The sequence below is a fragment of the Hyperolius riggenbachi genome, chromosome 11 (assembly GCF_040937935.1).
Source record: "Hyperolius riggenbachi isolate aHypRig1 chromosome 11, aHypRig1.pri, whole genome shotgun sequence".
Taxonomy (NCBI): Eukaryota; Metazoa; Chordata; class Amphibia; order Anura; family Hyperoliidae; genus Hyperolius; species Hyperolius riggenbachi.
The window spans coordinates 71,403,840-71,417,702 of NC_090656.1; the positions used below are offsets into that span (position 1 = coordinate 71,403,840).

General features: G+C 44.0%; 1 protein-coding gene across 2 annotated transcripts in view; it reads right to left on the reverse strand.

Moving 5' to 3' along the window:
* CDH11 (cadherin 11) overlaps positions 1-13,863 on the reverse strand; it is a 217,530-nt gene that overhangs the window by 127,463 nt on the left and 76,204 nt on the right. The window lies entirely within an intron of this gene.

Sequence of the window (13,863 nt, forward strand, 5' to 3'; positions counted from 1 at the left end):
CTTGTTCACCTGATCTGAACCCCATTGAGAACCTGTGGTCCATCATAAAATGTGAGATTTACAAGGAGGGAAAACAGTACACCTCTCTGAACAGTGTGGTTGCTGCTGCACGCAATGTTGATGGTGAACAGATCAAAACACTGACAGAATCCATGGATGGCAGGCTTTTGAGTGTCCTTGCAAAAAAATTTGGCTATATTGGTCACTGATTTGTTTTTGCTTTGGTTTTGAATGTCAGAAATGTATATTTGTGAATGTTGAGATGTTGCCTAATAATTATGCACAGTAATAGTCACCTGCACACACAGATATCCCCCTAAAATAGCTAAAACTAAAAACAAACAAAAAACTACTTTCAAAAATATTCAGCTTTGATATTAATGAGTTTTTTGGGTTCATTGAGAACATGGTTGTTGTTCAATAATAAAATTATTCCTCAAAAATACCACTTGCCTAATAATTCTGCACTCCCTGTATATATAAATATATAATCACCAATTCCAATTGTAAAAACTGCTGTAAAAGACCCTTTGTCCTTCTGCCTATTTCTCATTTTTGCCATTAGTGGTAAGGCAGAATAAGTGATACGCTCATTACACTGTATGTGACAGTGAGGTCAAATCACCACGGTAACGGTGTAATCCCTGTGTGAATGTCATTTAACATCCCATTTATAAAGGAGTTAATGTCAGACAAATTAGGTCAGTCAGTGCAGCTTTAGGTGTTAAAATTACTTCTCAGTACAGAATGGTACACAAGAGAGGGAGAGAGAGGAAGAGAGTGCAGAACGGAATGAAGTGTATATATATATATGGAAACATTCCTTTGAGATTTTGATTATGTTGACATGATTGCATCACACAATTTCTGCAGGTTTGTCAGCAGCGCATTCATGCTACAAATATCCCCTTCTCCCATCACATCCCAAACACCCACCAGCCATGACTCTTGACACAAAGATGTATTTCTGGAAAATACTGGAATTATTATTAATTAAAAAGAACGCCTCACTGCAAGTGCAGCACATACATGCAGTTAATATACTAACATTTCAGCAGCGCACTAATTTCTGCCAACCCGTAACCCTATTAATCCATACCTAAGCTAAACATAAACCATACTCATGCTCACCTTGCGGCTTTCGTTGCTTTCAGTACATGGTACATGGTGTTTTGGTTAACAGTACCTAGCACCACAGTCTTCCCCACTTTACTTCACAACAGGTTCAGCTCACTCTCTTTACCCCAAATCATTTAATAAGCCACAGATCATGCCTGATAATTTGGGCCCCACCAGAGGCTGCTGTATAAATTGAGGCTATGGCGGTGCCGTGAAGGTAATTTGGGCACCAGTTAAATGATGGGGTGACAGGATATCAGCCATGGGTAGTGGCAGAGGTTTAGTTGTGGCTATGGCTGGCAGCAGCGTTCCACTATACTATTGCCAAACTCCGGCTTTCAAAAATAGTGACTTGATTTAGCAGCAGAAAGACAGGATTGGGAAGATAGATAGCAGCAAAAGTTAGTGTTAGTTGGAGGTGGAGAGGATAGTGTTAGGCATAGGTGGAGGAAGGTGATAGTAGGATATTGGTAAAGTTACCAATATTCTACTAATAATAAAAGGGCAGAGTGGAATCTTGGTAAATCCATGCCATTTTCAACCTGCCGCTTTTTTAAATGCATGCCTTTACCCACCCTGTCTATGTATTTATCTACCACATTTCAGCATACAAAGTACTTTTTTTCCAGTGTTTGTACAATAAAATAATGATCTAAGAACGCAGAAACCCTGTGATGTCTGCAGCAATGGGCTTTCACACCTCTGGTGTACTCAAGAAACATCAAAGGTGAGTTACTTAACTCCAAGCAGCTAATTCTTTACCTATACATTTTACAGTTTGTAGGTCTGTATTCAGCCATGATGATCATTCAGGTTGTCCTATTGCAAATCAGGCATGGCATTCATGAAGTTAGTTCAATATGATCTGCAATTAACTCACGCAAATTAAATTCAACGGGCTCATATGGGGCGTTCCTGGAAACACGGACTCCATCTTTTCCCGCATCCTCACCCTCTTCCAGTAATGGACGGTATCCTTTTATCACCCATGCAATATAATAATCGTATTAACCTCTATTTAATGCTGTAGGCCAGGTGCACCTAAACACGCTGCATCTGAGCAGATAGGAGGCAAATTAATTTAAAGACTTGAGAAAGGATCACTCTAAGGGAGGGATAGGATCTCCGCTGCCTTTGTTGTAGTGCTGCAGATCTTTCTACAAATCCCGGTGTGCAGTTTATTTGTGGAAAGGGATGCAAACAGATGATACCTATCTATCCATCATGAGGCAGGAGGAGAGGACATTTACAGGAAAAGGACCACTTACGCCTGTATTAATATGAATTCAGACAGCAAATTTCCAGTAAACTTCTATTAAATTATGCACCTAAGGCCGAAATCAATGAAATGGATTTCTCCTCCTCGCTGCACTATTTGATTACATAAAGCACCTCCGAAAAACTTTGCTTCCGTCAATCACACACAAAGCATTTTCTGCAGAGCAAACTTCTCACGAGAGACCTGGGATGTGAACAGTTCCTGTTAGGCAAGCCAAGAGGAACAGGCACTAGATATCATATTAACCCTTCTGTAGCAAAAAGTATAGAGGTGTTATTATCTTACTATACAGCAGATACTTTAGAGTTAAAACAAAGGTTTGGGCAAAAGTAGCCTGTCGGGGCAAAATCCCATCCTCGTATTTCTAGAAAGGCAACCAATTGTCTCTGGTCCTTCTCTTCCTACCTTCTCTGGTCTCTATTTACCCAAGGCCAGATGTATCATTTTTAAGCCCCGAGGCCAACTTGCTTGAGGCTCCACTTGCATGTGCAGCACCCCCTCCTATTCCATGCAGCCCCCTCTTCCATCTGTAACATTCATCTAGAGCAGCCCCTTTCAATTATAGACAGATATCCTGAGCACCCAGCTCCCTATTTTCATGTGTTACTTCTTATTTGCAACCTCTCTATTCCGTTTGCAGCGGCATTCTCTTACATTGCAGCAATCCCTCTTCAGCATCCAGCTGTCGTGTTGCCAGCCGCAGCCCAAGGCCCGGGCCTTTGTGGATTTTCCAGAAATCCAGCCCTGTATTTACCCAACACCCCTGTGACAGTGGTACATTTCTTCCAGTCATGTCAATGCTTTGGGAAGGTAAAAGTGCCCATAGATGTCTTGATTTTCCACAGAGCGATTAAGCTATGGACTTTATTGAGCGATTACCCTCTCTGGCATTATAATTATTTCCAGATTCAGGGTTTAAAAGTCGTGCAATTTTTTCACAAGTTTTAAGACCCTAAAAACAAGTAAAAAAACAAACTACATAGAGATCTGCAGCAGCTCCTGCATATAACTCACTCAGGCACGGGATTACCGCTCTGAGCTGCGGCTTTCCATCCCGAGCCTGACTCGGGATTACCGCTAAGGAGCTTAAAAACAGGGTGGTCAAAAAATAGTCGAATAGTGGCCCACACACTGCAAAAAAGATCCTGACGACTCTTCTACACTAATCGATCTGAACAATATTGTGCTCTGAAACGAAAAAAAATAAATTCTGTGTCGACTTGAAATCATGTGAACATTAACCGATTCCATTGTGATAGACTGATATTTTCCATCATTCAGGCAGATATCTGACAATTTCCATCGATCAAACAGAATGGAGCATAATTGATTCTCCCCTGATCTCATAAAACAACTAAATCAAATGTTCGATTGAACACCTTTAGGAGAGTGGATTTGACATATCATATCTTTCCCACAGTTCTAATGACTAGTAACTGTAAAAAAAAATTAAAGACATAGCAGATACTTGTTCAAAACCTACCAGTTAAGCAGCATGAGGTCTTCATATAAGAGAACAGAAAGACTGGGTACCAGCAGGAGACTTCCTGTACAGTACTACTAGCTTACATGCAATTAGTATGTAGCTTGGATTAGACCAATTAAATGCAGTTCCTGCTGATACCGATTGGGTACATTTGTAATTGACTGCAATTGTATTAAATTTGCAAGCCTTACCATCTCTACTTTTCAGGCCGGAATTTGATAAGGACTTGCAGAGTCTTAAAGAGGAACTCCAGTGAAAATAATGTAGTAAAAAAAGTGCTTCATTTTTTACTATAATTATGTATAAATGATTTAGTCAGTGTTTGCTCATTGTAAAATCTTTCCACTCCCAGATTCACATTCTGACATGAATTACATGGTGACATTGTTACTGTGGGCAGGTTATGTAGCTGCTCCTAGCTGTTTTGGCTGTTAGAGACAGCTGTAAACAGCTAATTCCTGTCTGTGAACATTGTTACATTGTGGCAGTTTGCCCAGAGTACCGCGGTACTCAGAGCTTCTTGTGGGAGGGGTTTCAGCACAAAATCAGTCATACAGCGCCCCCTGATGGTCTGTTTGTGAAAATCATTATATTTCTCATGTAAAAGGGCTATTAGCTACTGATTGGGATAAAGTTCAATTCTAGGTTTGAGTTTCATTTTAAATAAAAGTGTCAAGTAAGCACTAAACTATGCAGTAAATGACCGCTCAGTGTCACCAGCTACAGGGACTTGGAAGAATTTTTTTTTTTCCTTTCAAACGGGGCTTTAACCTAGAAGCAATATATCTTTAGACTTATTTACATTTATATTGTTTTGTATTAACACAATGTATAATCAGTATACAATTACATATTCCGTTAGAATGAATTATCTTTGATTATAATGAAGTGAATTTTCAAGTATGAGCAAGTTGCTAATTATATGTATGTATACACTTTCACCAGGGATGGTGATAAAAGAAACTGCTTATGGACAAAATATTAATTAATATTGTTTTATTGTGAAAAGTAACTGCTAGGATTCCTTTCTTGGTTTGTATGCAATAAACATATAACCAGTTAGATGGCAGGATATGAGAAGAGGATTGATGCCGTCTGATTTGCTGAGGAGGGTATGGAGTGAGACCTTTGTCCTACTTGTATAACATAATGAATAAAATGGCTTATTGTTTTCAATATGCATTTATAGATTATTAAGTGTAACGATTGTGGAACTTTCTCCGTGATCAGCGCACAACGCGTGCGCTGACACGGCGGAAATCCTCCACAAGCGTGTAATTGCAGGCACCCAGCAAAAGGTGCTACGCACCTGTAGAGGGAAATTCCTGTCGGCAGATGGCGCTGGGGAGTGCAGAGGAACCAGTCCTCTGTACCTCCACAAATGCCAGACAGGAATTGTACGAAGCGCAGAACGCAATCGCAAGAGAGGCGATTGCGAATGAGATTGAGCAAAGGGACAGGTTGTATGTGTGTGCGCCAATCCAGTCGCCACCCCGCGACCGCGCACACACAACAGCAGATACGAAATAGGAACGCGATCGCGAGAGGTGCGATCGCCAGACGTGACACAAGGCAGTTCAGAATAGAATACGAGGGTAGCAAAGGCACAGCAAATAATACAATAAGGAGATACGGAAAATAACAAATGCTAGCTAACTGCGAACACCGCACTCATTCGCAACAGTGCACGCGGTTATGCGCGATCTCCACGTGATAAGCACAATAGAGACAAGCACTCCTAACTAACCATTAACAGACAAACATGAAACAGAGGACGCGAGCGCTTGCTTAACAGTTACCTCACCGAGCCTCCAGCAAGCGTAGCAGACCAGACAGACACACGAAAACAGGGACAAGCGAGAGATAGGATCCACAGCACTAGCGAAAAGTGGCTAGCGCGATCCAAGTACAGAGTAGCAGAACAGAAGGATCCCCAGCGCTAGCGAAAAGTAGCTAGCGCGATCCCAGGAGACAGAACAGAAGGATCCCCAGCGCTAGCGAAAAGTAGCTAGCGCGATCCCAGGAGACAGAACAGAAGGATCTCCAGCGCTAGCGAAAAGTAGCTAGTGCGATCCCAGGAGACAGAACAGAAGAGATAGCTGGTAGCAACCACTGCACCAGCTATACTCCAAGAACAGAGATCAGAACCATTTCCTGTCAACCACCGTAGGGACTGGACAATGGCAACAGGCAAGACAAGACAGAACAGGCAATACAGATAATACAATCCTAACTGCACTAGGGAAATCTGCCTAGCGCAGATTCAGGAATTACTCTAAGCTGATGTTCAAACAGAGAGCAAGGCTGACACCCCACCAGGAGTGTTACATAGGACGAAATCCTTATGAACAGCGAAGCATTGTGGGAAAGACATAGTACTTATAGTACACGCCTCCAATGAATGTGGCCAGGCAATTTGCATGACAACGTATGCAAATTCCTCTGCAAGCACAAGCTGCAAAACTGACAGAAGCTCTTCTTTCCAGAGTCCTGCAGCATGCAAACCTACACAATGGTCAAAAGGCTGGCTGCCTGCACAGGCAGCTGAGCAAATCATCACAGTACCCCCCCCCCCCCCCCTCCAGGGTCGAATTCCAGACGACCCTCAAAACTGCTATTAGCAACAGACTCAAACTGAAGACTCATGAAGGTCGGGGCAGCCCGACAAGGTCCAATTCCAGAGTCAGTCCACCCGAAACCGACCTCATCGGAAACAGAAGCCACCGAAACATGCCCATCAGTACTACCAGTCTCAGTATAACACCCATCAGGACTGTGAACGCCAGAGAAGAAGCCATTGACACCCTCCAGACAATACCCACCACCTTCCAAGGAGCGTCCGAAAATACCAAACCTGCCACAATACCTGTTCGAAGTGTCCCTTACAACACAAAAGCCACCGTTGATCTTATCCAGGGGACCAAGCAAAATTTCTCCCGGAATCTCCCAGAACTTTTTGAAGCTCCACAGAGATCCCAAGAGGGCAGAACAATCACCAGGCTCACATGGAGAATTACCAAGAACCCCCATGGAACCAATGACAATTCCGGATTCAAAATTACAAGGACACCCATCAAGATCAAGACTTTCAGGGACCACTTCTGGGCATGCAAGCAGGCAGGCTAAATCAGAACATGTCTCCACCGAGGAAGCATCTGAGTATGCTGGTAACCGAGGCACACTTGGGCTTTCTGGGTCACAGAGCACATTGGGGTACACCAGCACAGGAGAAACCTCAGGACATGTTGGGGAACTGCCAACCTCAGAGTCCGACACGAGGAAACCAAAACCCGGACCGGGCAGAGAATCATCACGAGCAATGGTCTCAAGCACTGGACTTTCAAAAGAAGACTCGGATTCAAATTCGGAAATTTCTGTGACTGCAATATCATCATTGACTACACATGACTGAAGCTCCACCAGAGCTGAAAAGGTAGCTAGCAAGGCAGCGATGCCTACGGAAGAGGGCAACACCTCAGAAGGACTTGGGGGCAGGAGACATCTCCTACAAGTTCTGCACCCTTTGGGAGGAACTCGGAGACCTCCAGAACATCAAACAAGACCTCAGGAACATCATTTTTCAAGTTTTCTAAGAAGGATTCTGTACTATCCATGTTACAGGGCAAAACTGGAACTTTATTTTGTGGACAGGGCAGATGTCCCAGAAATGGTTCCACCATAACCTGAGACTGGATCTCATCATCATGAGGGTAATGTACAGGTATATTTACTGGAACACACGCTGACTCCCTAACTTTAATCTCGCTGCATCCAGAATTCTGCGTATCAGTCAAACTAGCTTGCAACTCCAAAACTGCAGAAAAACAGGTGAGTATAGTGGCAATACCTAGACGAGCCTCTAGGGACACTGCATGGGATTCTAAGCAAGGCCACATTGACTCATCTAGAGTACAGGGTGCAGAATCAGCACTTCCCTCAGAGCAAGAAAGGGACTCACAAATGTCAGTGTGATTGGACATCATATTGTTATTCATGGTACAGGGCAGGTTTAGAGAAAGCGTCTCTGAATAAGGCAAAGAGGGTTCAGCATCAGATTCGCAAAACCAAAGCGCTGTCTCACTCTTAGATTCGGCTAACAATGTCGAATCCGAGGAATCAGAACGCAAAACCTGCGAATCAAAATTCACTTTAGGTTGTGAAACTGACGCTTCTATAGCGCAAACCTCCGCGATCTGCAGAGCAGACTGCAAGGCATCTAGGACCGAAACGCTGGAGCAACTGTCCCCAGGCAACGGGCCCTTACAGGTGTGAACAGGGTGAGACAGAGACTCATTTGCAGAAGAAATGGCGACATCAACAGGATAAACTTTATTAGGCATAATAATTTTACTTTTGACGCTGCATAGTCGAGAAATTTTCCCCATAGCAGGGTCACAGACGGAAGATCTCAAAGATCTGTTTCTAAATGACAAAGGATCCCACACATCCTTGAGGAAACCGGCAGACTCATGCCGATCACAATCTGCAGGAACATCCGAGAAACAGGCATCAGATCGCATAGATTCAAACTGCACACTGTCAGGAGCGAATCCTTCAGGATTCACACAGGAATCAACCACAGCGGCACACTCATTCATTTCAGATTGCACAAAGTCAAGACTCTCATGCTTTACCCCAGAAAGGCAGGAACAATCATCCGACAATGATGTCTTTTTATTGGAATCAATTGGTTGGTGTGTGTGCAACTCATCCAAAATCGTTTGCCATACATAGATCACCAGATCCACATCATCCTTGTCACATTCATCGGAATCAATCAGAAGGTACATCGAATCGAGACAAGCATTCAAGACATTTTCGCTTTTGTAAAAATCGCAAAAGGCTTTCCAATCGAAATCAAACTCTTCCAACAAGGCCCCAATCTCCCATGAAGCAAATGGCGGTTCAAACAACCCAGTATCCAAATAATCTCCATAGGGGTGGAGTTCAGGAACAAGAACAGATTTTTTAACTGCTTTAATGTAGTGTGCGATCCTACCTATAGCAGGATCCACATAAGCTTTGGATTGGGGCAAAAAAGCCGGAGACGGAACAACATCATTACAAACATCAATAGGGAGTGTTTTATTCCCATGCTTGCGTTTTTTAGTTTTTCTCTTTTTCGCCACTTTGCATGTCTGCTGTTTAAAACCTGAAGTGGCAACAGACACATTGAACTGATTGTCATACTGAAAGGTTTTGCATGGAAGGGAAAGATCAGCTGACTTATCAGCAGCTACACACTCAATCAGAGCAGGTGGTAAGCCAGGCAGTTTAAACCAGTGAGAGAATATCTCTGCAAGCAACTGATACAGATTACCATTCCAAGAATTGATTTTTAACAGATTATATGCCCAGGTGAACAAATTGTCTTTTAAGAGCACATAGGCAAACAGAAGAGCCGATGTGGACGGATCAGAAATCTGAAAGGTGGGATTCAGGCAAAACCTCACACATTCAGAAAGAAATTCCGCCTTGGTCTCTGAATTAAGCCTTTTAAAGCTCTTAAAGACACAGGACCCAAACTCGACAAAATCGTACAAATCGGAATATCCGTCTACACTGGGGTTTTGGGTTGGGCTGTTCATACTGTAACGATTGTGGAACTTTCTCCGTGATCAGCGCACAACGCTTGCGCTGACACGGCGGAAATCCTCCACAAGCGTGTAATTGCATCCACCCAGCAAAAGGTGCTACGCACCTGTAGAGGGAAATTCCTGTCGGCAGATGGCGCTGGGGAGTGCAGAGGAACCAGTCCTCTGTACCTCCACAAATGCCAGACAGGAATTGTACGAAGCGCAGAACGCAATCGCAAGAGAGGCGATTGCGAATGAGATTGAGCAAAGGGACAGGTTGTATGTGTGTGCGCCAATCCAGTCGCCACCCCGCGACCGCGCACACACAACAGCAGATATGAAATAGGAACGCGATCGCGAGAGGTGCGATCGCCAGACGTGACACAAGGCAGTTCAGAATAGAATACGAGGGTAGCAAAGGCACAGCAAATAATACAATAAGGAGATACGGAAAATAACAAACGCTAGCTAACCGCGAACACCGCACTCATTCGCAACAGTGCACGCGGTTATGCGCGATCTCCACGTGATAAGCACAATAGAGACAAGCACGCCTAACTAACCATTAACAGACAAACATGAAACAGAGGACGCGAGCGCTTGCTTAACGGTTACCTCACCGAGCCTCCAGCAAGCATAGCAGACCAGACAGACACACGAAAACAGGGACAAACGAGAGATAGGATCCACAGCACTAGCGAAAAGTGGCTAGCGCGATCCAAGTACAGAGTAGCAGAACAGAAGGATCCCCAGCGCTAGCGAAAAGTAGCTAGCGCGATCCCAGGAGACAGAACAGAAGGATCCCCAGCGCTAGCGAAAAGTAGCTAGCGCGATCCCAGGAGACAGAACAGAAGGATCCCCAGCGCTAGCGAAAAGTAGCTAGCGCGATCCCAGGAGACAGATCAGAAGAGATAGCTGGTAGCAACCGCTGCACCAGCTATACTCCAAGAACAGAGATCAGAACCATTTCCTGTCGACCACCGTAGGGACTGGACAATGGCAACAGGCAAGACAAGACAGAACAGGCAATACAGATAATACAATCCTAACTGCACTAGGGAAATCTGCCTAGCGCAGATTCAGGAATTACTCTAAGCTGATGTTCAAACAGAGAGCAAGGCTGACACCCCACCAGGAGTGTTACATAGGACGAAATCCTTATGAACAGCGAAGCATTGTGGGAAAGACATAGTACTTATAGTACACGCCTCCAATGAATGTGGCCAGGCAATTTGCATGACAACGTATGCAAATTCCTCTGCAAGCACAAGCTGCAAAACTGACAGAAGCTCTTCTTTCCAGAGTCCTGCAGCATGCAAACCTACACAATGGTCAAAAGGCTGGCTGCCTGCACAGGCAGCTGAGCAAATCATCACATTAAGTCAGTGTTTGCCCAATGTCAAATATTTCCTTTTCCTGATTTACCTTGTGAAATGTATCACTGGTGGTGACATCTTTAGTTCTGCCAGGTGATCTCTTCAAAACGTTTGTTACTACCCCCGGGGAGGAGAGGCTTGCAGAATAAAGAAAAAAGGAGGACCAGACCTCATCACTAGTGGTCACCTGATTCTCCATGGGTTCAGCAACACACAGGACACTTTACTATACAATGGCTTAAAAATGATTAAGGTTGGAATGAACTCAAGGTTTCAGAGTTCACGGTGCCATGTGTTTAAAATTTTAAGGTATCTCCATGCGGACCATCATTTCTTTCGATAGAACTGCAAGGATTTATTTTTTTATTTTTACTCTCTGTATTTTTACTCACTTTTTCTACAAGTAATAAAAGTAGGATATACAAGGATTAGAGTAGAGAAACAAAAGATTTCCCATATACTCATATAGTTTCAGTGTTAGACGGATTCTGTTGTGTTGTCAGGGTACCAATATAGGTAATGTGAAACCAACTCCATTGTTTCCCAGGGAGACACAGGAGAGCATCAAACAATTAGGCTGAATGGTGCCCACATTTTTGACCATTTACGTGGCACCCTGCGCAGCCACAAACATCACAAGGCCAGCTTTAGGTGGGCTTATTTCACTGGAGATGAAAGCCTGAAGCCTCCTTAGATCTTGTGCATGTAGCTCTTGTGGGATAGGTAGACAAGTGCCTCCAGTTAAGGTCGACTATTGGTGTTCTAAAATGTACAACCAAAGCCATACCGCACTTTTATGTACAATTAAATGTAAATTTTTCCATAAGTAAGATCTGAAGGGCGCAGTAATGCAGTTATATAGATTGTTCTGAAAATGGTTAGAAATCTCTGGGAAAATTGACCCTATTCCTGAACTAAGTATATCTTCCTTTAATCATCTCTCCTAGTGTAACATAAAAGAGTGCTGGACTACATAGACTTTCTGAGAACTGGAGAAATACAGATATTCAATCTCTGGAGAATAAAGACTAAAAAGGTTCTCAGTATAACAAGGTTGAGATCTAGAAAAATGCATTTAACGATAGCTTTGGATAATTAACATTAAAGCCCCCATTCAGGCTCAATTTTGTTGAAAGCATATTGCGTGGAACATACAATTTGCAGTGTGCATGTCAACCATTTTTGCATTATTGCATTTTTTTTGTATTTCCTGACTGAATGGGTTTGCTACCCTGCTTCCTGCCAAGAAAGATGCTGCTATTGCTGCTTGGTGGAGAGAACAGCATTCTGTCTACAGTAAAAACTTCCGGGTCCATTAAAAATGGCGCCGGCCAAATAATGGCGCCAGACAGTGAACGAAAATTTCCTCTAAACGAAAAATATCGTTTTATGGTTTTTTTTCGTTTTAGGTGCAGGCTGGGTGGCTAGTGCAGGCTGGCATAATAGGAGACCTCAGATCAGCGGCGACATGTAGCCTGCCTCCCTCCCTGCAGAGTGCGAGCGGAACGTTAGTATGAGAAGACTCAACGGGACTTGACATGTCTGCAATGTCCGCTTCTCTCCCCGCAGCGCGCCGAGCATCATCTACTAGGTAACAGCGTGTCTCCTTACTGTGACGCGCCGCCGCCAGTACGTGCAGGCGCGTCACAGTGAGGAGACACGCTGTTACCTAGGAGATGACGCTGGGAGTGCTGCAGGGAGAGAAGCTGTCATCGCTGGCATGACGGATCCCGGTGAGTCTTCTCATATCTAACGCACCGCTCGCACTCTACAGGGAGGGAGAGAAGGGCATTAGTGAGATGCAAAAACATAAACGAAAAATATCGTTTAGGACAACGGCGCCATTTTTTAACAGTCAGAAACGATAAAAAACATTCTACAATGATTTCCTATGAGGCGCCATTTTTATAAAAACGATGTCTGGCGCCATTTTTAACTAGACCCAAAAACTTCACCTGTATCCCATCATGATCCATGTGAGGTAATAAAGAAAGGAAGACGGAAGGAGGGGCACCAGGTTATCTATTGGTTTGACTCTGACTCCACCCACCTTCTCTCTCTGCTGCTGAGAGATTTCAGTTGAGCAGAGTCTTAGTATCTTCTGTCATGCACGGCTAGGTGTCTATATGCAGCAGTGTGGGCAGACGTGTTAAACCAACTAGTGCCAAATTGATTATTGCTGAATTATGCTTTCGGTGTTTATGGTTTGCTGCCAACCTACCAACTTTGTAGCTGACCTATGCTTGTATGCCTGTCAGTTCCATTACCCACCTCTTTCTATCAGTTCCACTGCTGACCTTTACTGCTTGACCAGCACAGCTGCTGACTTCAGACTGACTTGCAGCTCACTTGACTTGCTTGTCTACAGCTCTGCTACAATCAAAACACTTCTGTGACTCTGTGTTCTTGATTCACAGTCTGCACCTTCAGGGTTCCAGGACTGTAAGGGGCAAGAGAGATGACCTCATCATATGAGTCTCCAAACAGGCATGTGGCAGTGGCCACTACGATAAAAAAGTCATGCATATGTCAACTTGCGGATATCTGTAAATCTAGCATCCAATTCCAAGACATCTCCATTAGGTACCGTACCGTAACAAAGGAACTGTAGTGAAAATAACAATGAATAATATTGCTTATTTTTTTTACAATATTCATGTACATGTATACAGAGGCGCTTGGCTGCTGCACAGATGATTTATAGTTGTTCTCCTTTCATTGCCTGAGTGCGGGATTTTGCAAGTGAAACGCATTGCATACTGGAGATCTAAATACATTTTATTTTAGTAATAAAAATAAAGAATCCTTGTCTGTTTTCCCCTTTTTAACTACTTAAAGACTGCCCCACGCCAATGGGTGTGGTCGCGGCGGCAGCCCCAGGACCGCCTAACGCCAATTGGCATCAAGTCCTGGGGCTGCATTTTGCATGAGATCGCGCGCAGGGTGCGCACGCATCTCCTGCTCGGGGGGCGGAGCTCCGCCCCGCCTTCAGTCTCCGAGCGGCATAACAAGACTGTTAGACCGTGA